The following is a 17062-nucleotide window of genomic DNA, read 5'->3' as shown; positions in this document are numbered from 1 at the left end:
TGCCAGAGGAATTTTATAAAAGCAAAACCATCAAGCTACAGCTATAATATTTCTTCTCATTGTCATGATAAAATCTCCATAGTTCAAAAGAAAAAGAATTTACAAATTGTATTGTCCTGTGTCTCTCACCAAATAATTAAGAGACTTTTAAAATCTAGTGTTTTATTGTGAAAGGCCACTGTATTTCTCCAATTCCATAAGATTTGACACCTGGACAATGTTTCATAACTTTCTTAGTTTACACTTCAGAAGCTATGATTGGGAGAGATGATAAATGACTTGCTAGAAAAATAAGTTCTTAATATAGGTGAGTGTACTTTTCTTAAATTTCCTTTTAAGAAGCTATGTGAGTAATGGTTGAGCATCCCTGAATCGAAAAATCTGAAATTCAAAATGCCCTATATTCTGACACTTTTTGAGTGCCTGCATAATGCTCAAAGGATCATTTCGAATTTCTACATCAGGGATGCTCAACTATTAAGCATAATGCAAATATTTAAATCCAAAACACTTCTGGTCCCAAGCATTTCAGATAAGGGATACCAACCTGTATGTGGCTTGTGCTGTGGATAATGGGTGTTTGGGAGTAGCACAACAACCTAGGCGTCCATCAACATATGCATGGACAAACCAAATGTGGTATATATATATATGTATATATATATATATAATGGATATATATATAATGGACATATATATATATATAATGGAATATTACTCAGCCTTAAATAGGAAGGATATTCTAACAGATGCTACAACATGGATGAACCTTGAAGACATTGTGCTTGACATTTGGGGCTGGATGGAAAGAAAAAAAAGGGAAATGACATTGTGCTAAGCGGAATAAACCAGTCACCAAAGGGCAAATATTGGATGCTTCCTCTCATGACGTTCCTAGAGCAGTCAAATTCATAGACACAGAAAGTAGAATAGTAGTCTCTAGGGGCTGGGGAGAGGAGGGAATGGGGAGATGGTTTTTAATGAGTATAGAGTCTCAGTTGGAGAAGACAAAAAAGTTCTGCAGATAGATGGTGATGATGGGTGCACAATAACGTGAATGTGCTTAATGCCACTGAGCTATACACTTAAAAATGGTTAAAATGGGCCAGGTGTGGTGACTCACACCTGTAATCCCAGCACTTTGGGAGACCAAGGCAGGAGGATCATTTGGGCCCAGGAGTTCAAGGCCAGCCTGCGTAATATAGTGAGGCCCCATCTTTACAAAAAATTTTTTTTAATTAGCTGGGCATGGTAGCATACACCTACAGTCCCAGCTACTTGTGAAATTGAAACAGGAGGACAAATTGGGCCCAGAAAGTCTAGGCTGCAGTGAGCTATGATGACACCACTGCACTTCGGCCTGGGCCACAGAGAGAGACTGTGTCTCAAAAGAGGGAGAGAGAGGGGGAGTAAAGGGGGGAGGGGGGAAGGGAAAGAGAGAGAAATGGTTAAAATGGCATATTTTATGTATATTTTACTGCAATAATTTTTAAAAGTATACCACAGAATCATATTACCTTTTAAATAACTATGTTCTGTGGGGTCAATTTTGAGGCATGCCCTCTACTATTGACTGTGTCTATTCTTTCACATAATGGAGAAAATTGGGTAAAAAATTAAGTATAAGAAATAGACATCAATGTCTACATAAGCAATTATCCTTGTACACATGGGTATTTAAATACTGCCATCTGCTATGTCTGACATTTTTGCTGTACTCTTCCCAAATGTCTTTATCCATTCATTCAACGTGTATGAGCATGGATCATGTGCTAAACTTTATATAAAGAGCTAGAGATGAAAAGATGAAACACAGTCTCTGAGAAGTCCAGAATCCAGCAGAGAAGGCAAACAAATTACAATACAGACTAAATGTGAAAATAATTAGAGTGCTCTGGGAACATAAAGCAACTACCTTTATTTAGAGTAATGTGGCAGACAGCCAGTTGTTCCCATACCTGTTCTCTTTTCTTCCATAATAGTATAACCTTCCTTATGGTCATGGACTAAGTTCTGGCCAATGAGATGCAAGCAGATACATGGTGTGAGAGGCTTTAGGGAAGCTTTCTTCATAAACAGCTGGCATATGCCCTTTGTCTCTTTTTTCTTCCAGACTGCTGATTAAAACAAAGATACTCCAATTTTGAACCATGAGGACAAGGGTCAAATCTGCGAGCTTCCAAAGCCATGAGGTGGAAATTACTTCATGAAGCAGAGCTGTCATTTTAGCCCTACATTGCAAACTCTGAACTTTTACAGGAAATAAATTCTCATTTTTAGGCTATCCTTATTTTGGAGTTTCTGTTACTTGCTACTATACCCAACTAATCCTAACTAATGCAGGGGGTCAGGAAAGGCTTCACAGTAAAGGTGATCATGAGCTAGGTTTTAATGACTGAATAACTATGTGCCAAGTGGAAAATGGCATTTCAGGCAAATATCACAAAGGCATGGACTCAGGAAAGGGCCTGGCTCTCCAGAAGAAGGAAAATGATTCAGATGGCTGATGTATGGGATGGACGGTGTCAAGTAAAAGACAAAGCAGCCTGACAAAGCAACCTGAAAACGGGAAGAAAGAGATTCTAAAGGGTCTTCCATGCCATGCTTAAAAGGTGCTTTTATTCCTGGATGTGGTCCTATTAAATGACTAAGACTTCATTTCTCTGCATATTCTAGAAGAACCAAACATCAGTCAGAAGACAATCAAAGCAATAAGGATTAGGTATGATGAGGACAGGGGTTCAGGAAAAAAAATCTTATTTTTATAAGAGATGGGTACATTATTATTTTAGTAAATGCTGAGGACTAGAAGAAAAATTATATGGCATGAAGAAAAATTTATGATTCTGAGAGTTAAGGGAGAAGAATACGGGTAAATGTATACTTTAGCAATGTCTAGATTAAGTGAAGATTCAAATATCTGCCTATTAAAGTGAACTAGGGCCAATGAATTATGGTATAACTGTCTATCAATAATAAAATTATCATCTATCAATAACAAAATTTCTTTTTATTATATGCCTACACCTGTATGTTGGTTTCCTTTCATAAATGGCTGTCATAGGTTAGTAGAGCTGAACAGCATCTTACCAATAGCAGAAACTTGGTATTTGATGATCTGACCCCTAAGAGTTATAAAGAAAAATCAGCGCTTTTAAAGGTCGTTAGAAGCTTTCATTTTTATTCATGCAAGTAGCATTCTTTTATTTTCTGTAATAATTATACATTATTTTTGTAAATTTTAGTTTTCTAATAAAAAAAAAAAAAACACCAGTGCCTATTAAGGAAATAAAAAACGCCAGCAACTATTGCTCCACAGAAGTATCAAAGACAAATTATTGAGAGGGTACATGGCCTCTCTGAATGCATAATTCATTAATTATACTCTCCCTAAGTTTCAAAGATCAGAAAAATCTAAAAGGTCCCACAATGTTTCCATTATTTCTGTCTAACACTCCCTTAAGTACTACATTTCAGACTTTTAATAAATAGTTATTACACACTGATCACATCCTAAATAGAGTATGGGATAGTTTATTAACCAGAAAACTGTAGAACATGGTTTTTATGTTTTAACCTGATATTCCGGTTTTCAATTACTTTTAGTGTGTCATTAGTATCTTCAACCTGATTATGAGTTTTCTCAGCACCTTGCTCTGTAACAGGCACCAAAACACTCGCTAAAGAGCACTGTGGGAAAATATTGATTTTTTTTAAAGAGTGGGATATATGGCTTTCTTCATTTAAACATGTTATTTAAATCATTTGTATCTAATTGTAAATTTTCTGTGAAAGAATGTTATAGCTTTTTTAGCCTTGAATCTTATTTGCTTATTATTTATTCATCCCTTACAACGGTTATTTATTTATTTATTTTGAGACAGGGTCTCAGTTTCACTCTGTCACCTAGGCTGGTACAATCCAGGATCACTGCAGCCTTGACCTCCTGGACTCATGCGATCCTCCCACCTCAGTTTGCCAAAGTATTGGAATTACAGACATGAGCCACCCCACCCAGCTGGGTTTTTGTTGTTGTTGTTGTTTGTTTGTTTTTTGAGACAGGGTCTTGCTCTGCCACCCAGGCTGCAGTGCAGTGGCAGGATCTTGGCTCACTGCAACCTTTGCCTCCCAGGGTCAAGCGATTCTCCTGCCTCAGCCTCCTGAGTAGCTGGGATTACAGGCGCGTGCCACCATGCCAGGCTAATTGTTTGTGTTTTTATATAAAGCCAGCATGGTCTCAAGCTCTTGACCTCGTGATCCGCCTGCCTCAGCCTCCCAAAGTGCTGGGATTATAAGCATGAGCCACCACACCTGGCCTGGTTATTATTATAAAATAATCTGGGCTGGGCACTGTGATTCACCCCTTTAATCCCAGCACTTTGGAAGGCTAAGGCAGGTGATCAACTGAGGCCAGGAGTTCAAGACCAGCCTGGCAAACACGGTGAAATCCCATCTCTTCTTAAAAGACAAAAATTAGTTGGGTGTGGTGGCATGCACCTATAATCCAAGTTACCCAGGAGGCTGAGGCAGGAGAATCACTTGAATCTGGGAGGCAGTGAGTCAAGATCATGCCATTGCACTCCAGCCTGCCTGACAGAGTGAAACTCTGCCTCAAAAAAGTAAATAAATAAATAAAATAAAACTAATTTGGGCAACAATAGGAATCTATGTAATTATTTGTCAATGGATACACATTAAGATGTTAAAATCTCTCCAATTATGATTCACCATCTAATTTTTAAATATTGTAAGAATAAAGCTTACAGCGAAACTAGCTATTGCGAAAGCTGGTTATAAATTCACCTGACTCATCACCATTTTATGCCTAACTCATGGCCCTGACCCTTAATATCAAAAGATGAAATTACAGTAATAATGATTTCTAGGAACATAGAAAGGACACAGTTGCCAGTGAGCATCTATAAGCTTTTATAATATTCTCAAAGGGGTCAAGCCTATTAAAGATACACATTTGTTCTTCCTTACCTCCAGATTCAGAGCCCAGTTGGACCTGCCTGAAACTATCTTCCATACTGTCTCCAGGGAGTGCCACAGAAATCAGCTCTGGGAAATAGCCTCTGTTCAAAATTCTTCAGTGGTCTCTACCCCTTGAAGGATAAAATGTAAATTCTTTCAAGTGGCACATTGGGCCATGATGAATTTGGCCCCTGCCTAACCACTAAGTTTCATTAACTGTTTTTCTTTCCAGGTTCAAACTACGCATGAGTTTTCTGCAGACACCAGGCTTCCTTCTGCATGCTCTTCCACAAGCTGCTCTTCCCTCTGCCTGGAATGTCCTTCCTCTACTTACACTATACCTGGCAAAAATATTATTACACTCATTCGGCAAGTCTCAGTTCACTACTCATCATCTTCCCTATAAAGGCATCCAAGAGCCCTCCAGGCTGACTGACAGCTCCTTCCAGTGGTGCTCTGGTAAGCCAGCTCTCAGAATGGAATAAAAGCTCTGATACAGTCAGCTCTACTATAACATTTGCTTTGAAAACTAGAATTTCTTTCAGTGTACATTGGGGAACAACATGAGCACATGCATCCCATTTACTTATGTGCCATTTAACACTAGATGGATAAAATAAAACTGCGTCCAGCCACAGAGCCTGAACATAGGAATACACAACACATACACATCAAACATCTCCCAGCGACCTCAGTTATGTTGCCAGCCACAGCCATCCACATCTGGTGTTAACTTTTCCTCAGATTTCAGGCAACCATCCTTCCACCATTTCACAGTAACTCACAAGAGGCAACTTTTCCCATTACTACTTCCACAAGCAAACTTCAGGCCTTTTTCAAGGTAAAGTACCATATTTATTACAGTATTTTTCTTTCTCTTAACCATTTTAACATGTAAAATTGTTAAAACGGTACTATAATTTTTATTAGGTTCCTACTTCTTTTAGAAATGTGTTACTGATGAAACTTTCATGTGTTGTGCCCCAATCCCAATTTTCCCTACACCAGGTGATTTTTAAGAATGTATACATCTCATTATAGCAGAACTGACTAGACACAGCATTTTGCTGGTTTCTGTGGTGTATATACCACCAACAGTTCAACTCTACTGGCCAGACCTGGCTCCAACACACCACATCCACAGTCCTTTGTACATATCTGTATCACAGCAATCACGTTTTTGTCTAAGTCCTTTCCTGTTTATTTCAATAGACAATAAGCTCCTGGAGGGCAGGGTCTGTGTCTTAGTATTAATATTTTCTGGCTGTCATAACAAAAACACAACAGAAAGGTAATTCTCATAGTTCTGGAAGCTGAAAGTCTAAGGTCATCAAGGCATTGCAGATTTGGTGTCTGGTGAGGGTCTGCTTCCTGGTTCACAGATGGCCACCTTCTCACTGTAACCTCACATGTGGAAGGAGAACTCTCTTCAGCTCCTTACGAAGGCACAAATCCCATTCATGAGGGTACCAACCTCATAACTTAATCACTTCCCAAAGGCTCCACCTCCTTATACAATCATGCTGGGGATTAGGTTTTGATACAAACATTCGGCCTATAGCAGCCCTTTCTACCTTAGTACTGATACTCCTTGAAGAGTATCCAGCAGATAGTATGCATATTGCTAATGCAGACACCATGGAGTAATGGACTTAAAATACAAAAAGAACGGCTATAAAGCTTATTTCTACAATAGAGAATTAATAACCTCTGCTCTGCTCCAAACCCCCACCAAACTAATTAGTAAAAGGAGAACTCAGATTTAAACACAAGTGTTTCTGACCCCAAAATTTATCACAAAAGAGACAATGGTCCACAATTAACCTTCATATCTGAATATACCTACCAATCTAATATACTAGCCTACATACACTTAAAGGTAAATGAGAATTAGAGACTAATTAAAAAAGCAGACTCTGAAAATGTGGTTAACAAATTTTTTTCCCCTGATCAGCAAGTGTATATAAAATGTCTTATAAGAATATACAAATTAAATTTAGTTATACATTTAATATTTTGTGGAAAAAACTGTATGAAATAGAACCCATTCTCCAACCATGGGCCATTTAATCATTTTTTTTTTTTTTTTTTTTTTTTGAGACCGAGTCTCACTCTGTCACCCAGGCTGGAGTGCAGCATGATCTTGGCTCACTGCAACCTCAGTCTCCCAGGTTCGAGCAATTCTCCTGCCTCAGCCTCCTGAGTAGCTGGGATTATAGGTGCTTGCCAATACGCCTAACTAACTGCGTATTTTTAGTAGAGACAGGGTTTCACCATGTTGGTGGCCAGGTTGGTCTCAAACTCCTGGCCTCCCAAAGTGCTAGTATTACACAGGCATTAGCTACCACGCCCGGACAACCTAATCTTAATCTGAGACAATCTCAAAAGTTGCCCTGAAATCCAGGACAAACAGTATTAATATCCTGAAATGTAAAATATAGGGCATTACATAAGATAGTAGTTACCAGAGGTGAAGTGATTTGTTGGCCAAAAACGATATCTAAGTGTGCTTTCTTTACTTATATAGTCATGTGCTGCATAAAAATGTCTGGGTTAATGAGAGATGGCATATTATGATTGTGGTTCCTTAAGATCACAACAGAGCTGAACAGTTCATATTCTAGTGATGTCTAGATGATCCTGACCAGGTGTATGCTCACGATAATGTGTGTGTTTGTATCCTAGTCTTTAACAAAAAAATCTAAAAATTTAAAAACAGAAAAAAGCTTATAGAACAAGGATATAAAGAGAAAGTATTTTTGTACAACTGTGTGTTTGTGTTTTAAAATAAGTGTTGCTACAAAAGGGATAAAAAGTTACAAAGAATTAAAAAGTCTACAAAGTAAATAAGCTAAAGGTCAAATTATTATTGAAGAAAGAAATTTAAGTAAATTTAGTATAGACTAAGTGTACAGTGGTTATAGGGCCTACAATACAGTAATGTTCTAGGCCTTCACATTCACTCACCACTCACTGACTCACCCAGAGCAACTTCCAGTCCTGAAAGCTCCATTCAAAATAAGTGCCCTATACAGGTATGCCATTTAAAAATATTTATACTGTATTTTTACTGTACCCTTTCTATGTATAATGTTTAGATTCATAAACACCACTGTGTTACAACATCTAGAGTATTCAGTACAGTAACATGCTATATGGGTTTCTAGCCTAGGAGCAACAGGCAACGCTATATAGCCTAGGTGTATAGTAGGCTATACAAGCTATACCATCTAGGTTTGTGTAAGTCTTATCTATGATGTTGGCACGATGAAATCGCTTCATGACATATTTCCCAGAACGTATCCCTGTTGTTAAGCAACACCTGACTACTTTTGGAGCCCCTATTATGCACACATATTTAAAATTTTTAAGTCACAGTATTTATATTTTAACTACTGTTGTCTTGAGTAATAAAGTGTCCATTTCAAGCTGTATGTCAGTGATGTTAGCAGAAAATTAGATTTTAGCATACTGGCATATGTCTCAAACAATAGTGAAAAATTGGTTTCTTATATTAAGGTTTTGCTAAGAAACTAAACCACACATAGTGCTTGTGAAGTTATATAGCATGGAGAAGTGTTTTTCAAATTTAGCATGTATCAGGGTAACAGAGGGCTTGTCAAAATTACTGGGTCCCACTACCAGTATTTCTGATTCAATAGATCTGAGGTAGAGCCAGAAACTTTATGTTTCTAACAAGTTCCCAGGTGATTCTGATGATGCTAGCCCTGGGACCACACTGGCATAGAGGCAAATGGCAAAGCTTTGGGGGTCGGAAATACAAATCCCTGGCAGGTGTGGTGACGCATCCCTGTAATCCCAACACTTTGGGAGGCCGAGGTGGACAGATCACTTTGAGGTCGGGAGTTCAAGACCAGCCTGGCCAACATGGTGAAGCCCGATCTCTACTAAATATACAAAAATTAGCCAGGCATGGTGGCATGCACTTGTAGTCCCATCCCAGTCATTTGCGAGGCTCAGGCAGGAGAATGACTTAAACCCAGGAGGTGGAGGTGGCAGTGACTGAAATAGCGATATTGCACTCCAGCCTGAGAGACAGAGCAAGACTCTGTCTCAAAAAAGAAGAAATACAAATCCTTGCTTGTATTTAACATCTATGGACATAGGTTAACAGTTTTACCCTAAAATTTCCTCATGTCTAAAATGGGGAAAGTTATTGGAGAAGTAAATAACATATGTAATAAGTGCCCAATACATAGTAAGCACTCAAATGATAGCTACGTGTGTTGACTGAAAAAATGAATGTCATACTTAACAGTACACATTGCTCCAAAGCAAACCAAGATAGAGTAAAAACACTCCATCCTGTCTCTCCTACTTAATATAGCTACAAAACCCCAGAATGCCTGCAGCAGCTATTTAAAGGCTCTGAAAAGTAAATGGTGGGTGGAAGATGGGAAAAGATCAAAATTCAACGGTAGCATGGAACCAGTGGTAAGTTTACTTTTTTCTTTTCTTGTATCCTGCCATCGACTTGAGAGAAACCTAGAAGTGGAAATCAATGCAGAGATCCAGGAGAAGCCCTTCAGTTCAGGCTTAAGAAGCTAGGAAAAGGATCGTGGCAGGTAATAGTTGGGCTCCCACAGGTACCTAAAATTCTGAGGGAGGGATACATTCCTCCATAATCCTAGAAGCTGTCATTTCAAGAGAGTGGGCAACCTCTTTCCATCAACTTTTTTTTTCCTCTCTGTATTCCTACCACTTAGCCCTGGATGTGGGTGCAATCACAGGAAGTGAGCAGAGTAGAAAAAGACCCAGCTTTTCCTCTCAAGGACTCAGAGGTCAGGAGCAGAAAGTATAAGGGAAATTGCTGAGAGGGAGGAACGTGCAGAAAAGTCAATCCATAAAGTTGATTATAAACTCCTGGCTTGATCCCAGGGCTGAGCACGGCATGGATCTCAACCTAAACAGCATACCAAAAATGATGAGAACTGAACTAAGAGAGAGATTACCACCTATCTCAAACTGACTGGAACAGTATCAAACTGATATTGCATACAGGACAGACCCAAACAGCAAAGCACCACAGTCTTTGAAAACAAACTGACATTGAAATCACCACCCACAGAAAGCTGGCTGCAACTTGAAGGTTGTGCCCAACAGAGTCAACTGACTGCTAAAACACAAATATCAACATTCTCCATGGAATTTAAATAAGACCCAGAGTCTTATAATGTAATATTGAAGATGCCCAGGAAGCAATCTAAAATTACTTGGAATATGAAGGACCCAGAAAATATCAACTTGCATGGGAAAATAAACAGACACCAACATTGAGATGACACAGTATGTTAATTATCTGACAATGACTTTAAAGCGGTTATTATAAAAATGATCCAACAAGTGAAAACACTCTTGAAACAAATAAGTCTCTTAACAAATAAATAGAAGCCATAAAATAAAACAGAAGGAAAATTTTAGGCTGGGCACAGTGGCTCATACCTGTAATCCCAGCACTTTGGGAGGCCGAGGTGGGCAAATCACTGAGGTGGGGAGTTCAAGACCAGCCGGACCAACATGGAGAAACCCCATCTCTAATAAAAACATAAAATTAGCTGGGCATGGTGGTACATGCCTATAATCCCAGCTAGTCAGGAGGGTAAGGTAGGAGAATCGCCTGAACCTGGGAGGCAGAGGTTACAGTGAGTCAAGATTGTGCCACTGCATTCCAGCCTGGGCAACAAGGGCAAAACTCAGTCTCAAAAAAAAAATTTTTTTTTAGAACTGAAAAATACTGTAACTGAAATTAAACACTGGATGGACTTAATAAGCAAAATGAAGATGAACCTGAAGATGGACTGATAGAAATGATCTAGTCTGAACAACAAGGAGAAAAACAGTGAATAGAGCCATAAGGACCTTTGGGATATCAAAAGGTCTGACATTTACGTCACTGATATCCTGAAAGGAGAGTAGAAGACAGCAATGTAGAAAAGTATTTGAAGAAATAATGGCTGAAAACTTTAACAAACTTGGTAAAAGATACAAGGCATATCAGATTCTAGAAGCACAGAGATACCAACCAGACTAAATCCAAAGAAATCCATGCCCAGATATATCATAGGCAAACTGCTGAAAAATAAAGACAAGAATTTTGACAGTAGCAAGAAAAAAACAAAAGAAGTAATGCATTACTTATAGGGGAATAGTAATTTGACTACCTATAAATTTCTAACTAGAAACAATGGCATTCAAAAGGAAGTAGCACATTTTAAGGGGTTGAAAGAAAATAACTATCAACTCAGACTCTAGGAAAGTAAGCAAAATGAAGACACTTTTGGATGAAGGTAAAATTATGAGAATTCATTGACAGCAGATCCAGTCTGAAAGAGTTACTAAAGAATAGAAGAGAAATGATATCAAGGGGAAAAAAATGTAGTATCTAGAATTAAGGAAGAACAAAGAAATGGTAACCATCTGGTGGATACTGAGGTTTAAAAAAAAAAGAAACAGTAACCACCTGGTTGAAAGCAGAAACTATGTAATTGTCTGATGGGGTTTTATATGTATGTAGATGGAATACAAAAGACAATACAACAAAAAAGGAAGAGGGCAGAGGATGTGGTGTTAAGGTTTCTACAATACACTTAAGTGGAAAAAGACTTATTCTAAGTAGACTGTACAAACTTAAATGTACATGTTACAATCTTAGAGCAACTACAAACACACACTATAATGAGACATAATTTTTAAAAAACAATAAAATCAAAATAGAATACTAAAAACTGTTTAACTCAAAAGACAGCAGGAAGGGGAAAAAGAGGAAAATATATAAAAAGAACAAATAGAAAGCAAATAATAAACAGCAGGGCTAAATCTAAACATATCAGTAATTACATTAAATGTAAATAACCTAAAAATACCAATAAAAGACAAAATTGTTAGATTTTTTTTGAAAAGGATGACTCAATTAAAATTTATTTCAAATATGATGAGATAAGTAGGTCAGAAGTAAAAGGATGAAAAAAACATATACCATGGAAATGTTAATAAAAAGAAATGTGAACTGTCTGTATCATTATCAAATAAGTAAGTTTTGAAGCAAAGAAAATTACTAGGAATAAAAAGAGCCACAATATAATAATGAAAATGGTAATTCACCAAGAAAATATAACTAAATATGCATGCACCTAACAACAGAATTTCAAAATATATGAAGCAAAAACGGACAGACTGGAAGGAGAAATAGACAAATTTACAATTACAGTTGGAGATTTCAACACCCTCCTCTCAAAAAACTATGCAACTGGCCAGGCGAGGTGGCTCACACCTGTAATCCCAGCACTTTGGGAAGCCAAGGCGGGCAGATCACTTGAGGTCAGGAGTTTGAAACCAGCCTAGCCAACATGGTGAAACCTCGTCTCTACTAAAAATACAAAACTATTAGCCAGACTTGGTGGTGCGTGCCTGTAATCCCAGCTACTTTGGAGGCTGAGATAGGACAATTGCTTGAACCCGGGAGGCGGAGGTTCCAGTGAGCCGAGGCTTTGCCACTACACTCCAGCCTGGGCAATAGGGCAAGACTCCATCTCAAAAAGCAAGCAAACAAACAAACAAACAAAAACCTATGCAACAAAAATCTAACAGAAAAAAAAAATCAACCACAAGACGGAACACTATTAACCAACTGTTATCTAATTGGTATCTATAAAAAATTCTACCCTGCAAGAGCAAAGTACACTTTCTCTTCAAGTAAACACAAAATGTTCGCCAAGACAGATCATATCCTAGGCCATAAAACAAATCTTAACAAATTTAAAAGAACTGAAGTAACACAAAATATGTTCTTTGACCATAATGAACCTACACTAGAAATCAATAACAGAAGTAATCTCCAAAAATTTAGAAATTAAGTGATATAAATAATCCATGAGTCAAAGAGGAAGTCTCAAATGCAGTTAGAAAATATCTCGAACTGAAAGGAAATAAAAATACATCATTTGTATAATGTAGTTAAGCAATGCTCAGAGGAAAATGTATGGCATTAAATGCTTATTATTAGCAAAAAAGAAACTTAACAAATCAGTAATCTAACTGTCCACCTTAAGAAGCTAGAAGAAAAAACCAGCAAAACAAACCCAAATCAGGTAAAAGGACGTGCCTACAGCTAACATGCTTAATGGTGAAAGCCTTAATGCTTTCACTCTGTAATTGGGAAAAATGCTTTCCCCTCTATAATTGGAATCAATGATATTTACTCTCATCAATTCTATTCAGCATTGTATTTGATGTCCTAGCCAGTGAAAGAAACCAAGAAGAAAAAAAAAGCGTACAGATTAGAAAGAATTAAAACTATCTCTATTTGAAGACATATTTATCTACATAGAAATCCCAAAGAATCTACCAAGAAAACCTTCTAGAACTAAAGAGTAAGATTACAGGGCCACAGGATACAGGTCAATACACAAAAGTCAAACATATTTTTATATATTAGCAATGAACAGTTAGAAACTAAACATTTTAAAGGCTATTTGTAATACCTCTGAAATACTGAACTATTAAATCTAACAAAACATGTACAAGAGCTGTTTGCTAAAACTAAAACACCATGAAAGAAATAAGAAAATATGTAAATAAGCAGTGAGAGATACCAGATTCATGGGCTGGAAGACTCAACATATTAAAGATGTCAATTCTTCCCATCTGATCTAGAGATTTAACACAATTCTAATCAATCCCTTCCCAGTATATTTTTTATAGAAACAAAGAAACTGATTTTAAAACCAAAGGAAAAGGAACTAGAATAGCCAAATAATTTTGAAGAGGAATAAAACTGAAAGAATCATACGTCCTGCTTTTAAATATAATAAAAAACCAACAGTAATTAAAACATTCCGTAGTATTGGGAAAGGACAGACACACAAAACAGAATAGAGCTGAGAAAGAGACCCACACAAATGTGACCAACTGATTTCTGACAACAGTTCAAGACAACTCAGTGGAGAAAGGGTAGTCTTTCCCTAAACAATAGGTGTTGTAACAATTGGACAACCCATATACCAAATATACAAACCTCAACCTAAACTTCATGCCTTATACAATAACTCAAAATGGATCACAGATGTAATGTCTTGTAAAATGCAAACCTATAAAACTTTTAGAACATGAGATAAAATCATTGTGACATAGAGTTAAAGAATTTTTAGACGTGACACCAAAAGTACTATCCATAAAAGAAAAAAAAATATGAATTGAACTTCCTCAAATGAAAAATTTTTGTTCTGTGAAAGACAGTGTGAAGAGAATAAAAAGCAAAGTACAGACTGGGAGAAATTATTGGCAAATGACATATCTGACACAGGATTTCTATCCTGAATATACAAGGAACTCTCAAAATTCAACAGTAAGAAAACATATAACAGCCATTAAAAAATGGGCAAAAGACTTGAACAGAGTTCACTGAAAAGAACAGATAGAAGGCCATTGAATAGATAAAAATATTCAATATTATTAGACATTAGAGAAATCCAAATTTAAAGCCAAAATGACATAGAACAGATAAGATAAAAAGTGGTGGTAACACAAAATGCTGGCAAAGATGCAAAGGAACTAGAACTCTTATAACATTGTGAGTGGGGCTGTTTTCAGCCATTCTTGAAAACAATTTGGCAACTTTTGATAAAGTTAAACATACATATACCATATGACCCAGCAATCCCAACCCTTGGTATTTATCCTAGAGAAATGAAAACTGTGTTCACACAAAACCCATATATAAATGTTTATAACAGTTCTATTCACAATCGCTTCAAACTGGAAATAACCCAAATATCCTTCTGTAACAGGTGAATGGATAAACAAACTGTTAGTGCAGCTATACAAGAGAATACTATTGAGCAACGAAATGGAATCAACCATTGATACACGCAACAACCAGGCTGAGTTTCAAAGACATGCTGATGAGTAAAAGAAGTCAGCTTGAATACACCCACTAATCTAACCTACTAGCGTACATATACCTCAAAGTAAATGTGAATTACAGACTAATTGAAAAAGCAGACTCTGGAGAGTTGGTTGACAGATTTTTTATCCCCAAACTGGCAAATGTATATAAAATGTCTCAAGTCTTTTGAGTATGTGTGCATTAGTGAAACAGGAGAATGAATTACCTACAAATATATGAAATGGGTATAAATTCTAGACTGAGAAAGAAGCATCTCTTTCAACCAACCATAGAGGCTAGTAATACCTAGTATCAGCTAAACACAAATATTTAATATCATCATGTAAAAAAGAGAATTTAAGACAAGGCAAACAGAGTATACACAAATCAAATAGAAGTTTGAATAAAGATTATATATTCATATTAGATATTCATCGGGTCCTTGAAACAGAAATGATAATGCTGTCCATTGTTAATATGGAATGTACCTTACTTTTTCTAATAGCAGTAACATATTTATACTAATCGATCCATATTTTTTTCACCTAATTCCCTCTGACACCAAAAACATGCCCTTTGAATGCTGACTGGGATCAAGTACTAAGACTGGTCACATTTGCACCCCTCTGTAAAACCATCCTAAGAAGGCATGAAATATTTCTTTTTCCTCCAAGATAAACCCACAGCAAATCAGTACAACAAAACACACAGAAGATTATAATTCAGATAAGACAGGTATTCATTATTTGTAACTACATATATTTTGGGATGATGCCATAAAAGTTAACAGACTAACCAAATGACTAAAAGCTACTTAAGTAAGTGACCTATCTTATTCTTCCTGACTTTAATTCTTAACATATTAAATATAACTCTAATGTGGGAGCACTGGCTCCTTTTAAATGACAACAGCACTAAATAACTTCTCTATCTTAAACCTTCTGATGGTATGAACTTTATGTAGCAAATCCAGCTCTTCATATGTTTTCCATTATGATAAAATGTAAAATTTGGTGCAATTAGAAACTGATAACAAATATTTACCTACTATTCAAGTTAATTATTGAATGCTTAAAATGTTCCATACCCTGAGGTTCAAACAAAAGAGAGATCAAAATGATACAGGACCTCAGGGACTTTGCTAAGGAGACGATGCAGATCTGAGATAATTAGACACCAGAACTGTGTATAAAAAAGTACTATGGCATACACTTAGGGAATAACACCTAAACAGATGTCAACACATTCTTTAACAAGTCTCCCACATAAATCTCTTTCATGGAAGAGAAATTAAATTCATTTCAAGTAGAGAGGCACTGCGATACAAAGGAGTCTGAGCTCTGCCATTAAAATGCTCTTAGGTAAGTCTCAACTGCCGTAAGGTGTCTAGGTAGTAGAAACGAAATCTGACACAAAAAGGACATTTGTTCTTTCACCTCTGATTGGGATTTGGCTAATCAAGAAAGCAGGGGCAGGCAGGGGCTCCTCCTAGAAGTAAGGAACTTACGACGTCTGCACCTCTGGATGGCAAGCTCACTGCTTAATTCAATACTGCCTTCTCAAAACCATGTGAAAGAAATGATGCTGACACCCAAAAGGAGGAGCTGGCTCCTCTCCTTGCCTCCTCCAGAGTACACACACTTATATCAAGGGCCTCACTGTCCTGGGCCCAGCTGCACTGGCACCTCACAGTCCCAGGGACACCCTATGATGCATCAGCTGTCTGGCTTAGTTTCACTGTGGTTCTCTGTAAACTCATCTGAAAAACAGGGAATTGGACTAGATCCCTTAAAAACCACAGTCTACAAATACAATGAACTGGAAACACTAACAACACAACACCAATCTTAAAAATTTGTCAGCTTTTAGTAAAAACAGCTTATTAAATTTGCTACCTGGATTTAACTTCTTGTTTTACAAGAAATATCAAGCTGTTTTAGAAATACCAAATTGGAAAAGCAAATACTGCTGAATTCTTTAAAAGAGATTCTTACCATAGATACGAAATAGTAAAACAGGCAGATCTTACAGTAACACATAATCTATGCAGAAACTCATAGATTGAGTTAAATTTTACCATTTAGAACAAAAATATTCTTGTAAATAAAGTAATGTTAGTATCCTATAACATCAAGATCAGTAGAGCTCCCAGCAATGTCTGCAGGAATCAAGAAAAGATCA

General features: G+C 37.0%; 1 protein-coding gene across 5 annotated transcripts in view; it reads right to left on the bottom strand.

Moving 5' to 3' along the window:
• Positions 1-17062, bottom strand: part of SOCS5 (suppressor of cytokine signaling 5) — a 58315-nt gene that overhangs the window by 20486 nt on the left and 20767 nt on the right. Inside the window, exons 1-2 of one of the 5 annotated variants that reach the window (XM_032239471.1) lie at positions 4987-5042; positions 3091-3125 (exon numbers count right to left, since the gene is read on the bottom strand). The exons of 3 other annotated variants lie outside the window; for them this stretch is intronic. The gene's annotated coding sequence lies outside the window, so the exon portion shown is untranslated. Of the gene's footprint in view, positions 1-3090; positions 3126-4986; positions 5044-17062 lie in introns of those variants that run through there. One more of the 5 variants, XM_032239473.1, reaches the window with a different exon arrangement.

The sequence above is a fragment of the Sapajus apella genome, unplaced genomic scaffold (assembly GCF_009761245.1).
Source record: "Sapajus apella isolate SASKATOON/1434 unplaced genomic scaffold, GSC_monkey_1.0 scaffold44, whole genome shotgun sequence".
Taxonomy (NCBI): Eukaryota; Metazoa; Chordata; class Mammalia; order Primates; family Cebidae; genus Sapajus; species Sapajus apella.
Note: the sequence above shows the minus strand (reverse complement) of the source record. Positions and strands in the feature narration are given on the sequence as shown.